This window comes from Belonocnema kinseyi, chromosome 3 (genome assembly GCF_010883055.1).
Source record: "Belonocnema kinseyi isolate 2016_QV_RU_SX_M_011 chromosome 3, B_treatae_v1, whole genome shotgun sequence".
Lineage (NCBI taxonomy): Eukaryota > Metazoa > Arthropoda > Insecta > Hymenoptera > Cynipidae > Belonocnema > Belonocnema kinseyi.
In genome coordinates, this window is record NC_046659.1 from 51,817,867 (window position 1) to 51,820,900 (window position 3,034).

The 3,034-nt window shown below is 33.1% G+C and overlaps 1 pseudogene; it reads left to right on the forward strand.

Annotated features, from left to right (window-relative positions):
* Positions 1–2,353: 2,353 nt before the first annotated feature.
* LOC117170420 lies at positions 2,354–2,485 on the forward strand (annotated as a pseudogene).
* Positions 2,486–3,034: the final 549 nt, after the last annotated feature.

Sequence of the window (3,034 nt, forward strand, 5' to 3'; positions counted from 1 at the left end):
CGCTAGGGAGGATACTCTACAGAGTAGCCTACACTTCAAACGCATCATCTGTAAGTAGCAGTCAGCAGGCGTTGTAGGTCCTTTTTTTTAAATCTTTTTACCGTTGCAAAACAAATATTGCGATTACTCGGTGACCTTCTAATGGGGATTTTAACATAGAATTTGAATTACACCAACTTAAAAGTTGATCTTGCTGTTTTTTTTAGTTTTTGTTATGGAAGATATACTATGTGGATACTGTCCAGCAAACACGTTCTGTAACTGTCCCAGATCAAAACAGAAACTGTGTTCTATAACAGTTGTTACAAAATGGTGACAGAACTGTTCTAGAACAAAAATGTAACAGCGTTCTAGAACACTGTGATAAAATTGTGACAGAACTGTTCTTGAACTATCTGAAAGCACTGTTCTGTAACAGAACACTTCTTACGTAATTTTTCTCGAACTGACCAGTGACAGACGTTCTGTAACATTTGTTCCAAGTTTGCTCTAGAACTGTGCCGTAACAGTGTTATATCGAAGTGCTAGAATCCAGTTACAAGTGCGTTCTAGAACAAGTTAGGAACAAAGATTAATAACGGTTCCAGAACAGTTGTTACGTGATTCTTCTAGAACTTATCAATCACAGACGTTCTATAACATTTGCTCCAAACTTGTTCTAGAAGTGCGCCTTAATAGTGTATATCAAAGCTCCAGAATCCTGATTCAAACGTGTTCTAGAATAAAACAAGTTCAAAAATTGAGATCTGTTACTGAACGGTTCTAGCATTAAAGTTCGAGCGTTCATATTCTAGCACAAATAATAAATTAACTATTCTTATAACTAATAACGAGAAGAGAGAATTGTACTACTGTAACATCTTTTTTTAAATAAAATTGATTTAAAAACAAACAACACATTAAGAGCATGTGCACTGCGTTTTAAGTAACTAAGCATGAAAATTCAGAGGGCAAATAAATGGAGCACATCTTTACGATATCATTACGACGTGGGCAAATCGTCGTATGTCCATGCTGTTAAGACAAGTTTGCAACATTAAAATATGTTAGGGATATTTAAAGATAACTTTACGATAAGGACATGCGTCCTCATCGGGGCATCGTAAAGATGTCGTAAGGACGTTCTCCAATTAATTTTCCTTGTGGAAAGTTGTATAAAAATATTTAAACTTATACTTTGAAATATCCAAAAGACATTTTGGGTCATTTTTCGATATTTTAACATTATTTCAATGCATTCAAAATAATTTAACTAAAAACCAAACTTAGGTTAGTTTAAACTCAAGTTATTTTGAAGTTCAAGAAATATTTGTAAAATATCGAAAAATAACCTTAATTTCGTTCGGATTCCTGGCTTTCTAGATTTATCCAGTCCAATGATCATATAAACATTATCAACTAATAAGCTATTGACTTTTTTTAAAAGCACGTATAAATAAAGTTCGAAAAGTTATCTTGCAATCATAATACTTAAAGCTATAATTTGACAGTATGATGTAGCTTTTTCAGTCTTTATAAGGACAGAATGTTTTGTTTTCCACAGGAATCCGAGCGAAATTATGGGACATTTTTCGATATTTTTTAATTATTTCTACACATTCAAAATAATTTGACTAAGGTTTACGCTGAAGAAAAAATAACGAAAAATTAAAATTAAAAAAAGAAATTAAAGCACTGAGAAATAACCAGGTTTTGAAGAAACACAATTTTGACATTTTACCTCCAATATTCTTCTATAATTTGCTACAGATTTTATCAATTGATAAGATAAATGACAATTTATGTTAACATAACCTTATAATATCATAAATATGTTAATCTTCTTAGAAATTTTTATCAACATTTTTTCAGTGAAAACGGTTACTTTAACGTCGAATTGTACAATAATGTTTTATCTTCTTTGAAGTGTAATGATGTTTCATTAAAAATAACTATTCTCAGTATAAATGACTGAAATACCCTAAAGTTGTTAAAAATGTTGTAAATCTTTTTTAAAATCTAATTCACAAAAAAATTTAAAATAGCAATTTCTGATGAAAATCACTAAATTAATCCAAACCTCCATGGAAACCTGATTAAATTCTGATCTCGTACATTATCTACTATTATGTATTATGTTCAATAATTATTTTATTCTAGCTTTAATTAATAAGTTCGTATATTCATGTGTCTAACTCTTATGATGCTATAAATACTAAATTATTATTCATGGCTTAAAGATTTAATTCATAATTTGATGATTTGAATTTTGGCGCCTTGGGCTGTAGTGCACCAAGGGGCGCAGCGATTTGCCCTTCTCGCAATTAAAATAAAGGGTCGAGTGCTTAAGAAAGGAGCCGAGATGGTGAGAAGTATACTTACGTGGCGTAGAGGCTACCGTGATCAACAAGGCGGTTCCTCCAGGGCGAGGCTCTTCCATTGCACTACGCTCGAGCTGACCCTTATGAATATACCTAATGTGGAGATCTCGGACCTACAATTGAGTGTCCCTATGCAAGAACAAGACGCAGATTTTTCTAGTGCGGCGGAGTTGGCGCCTGACGACTGAAAATTCAAATTCGAAATTTTGTATTTTAAAACATATATTATCGTACGATTTTCTTGTAAGGAAAAAAAAAAGATTCAGAATGTAATTACGAGTCGTCAGGAGCCAACTCCGCCGCGCTAGAAAAATCTACGTCTTGTTCTTGCATGGAGACACTTAATTTTTGTTAGTCGGGACTGCGTACGCGCTGTCCCGGATCAAAATACGTCCATGCGGATTTAAAATTTCCACCTAGCAGGATATTCCTACGGGTTATCTCTCGAAGAACACGGGAGATAAATGGGTTCAAATCAAATAACCCGGGATATCGTATTGCTGTGATGGGTACATGATACTGTTCCATATTTAATATGTAACAGTTCTAGAACTGTTATAGAATTTTCCTAGATTTTTTACAACACAACGTACCAAAGTTCTAGAATTGTTAAAAATCGGTTGGCACAGCGTTCTAGATCTGTTACAGATTTGTTATACAACATTTTAAATTGA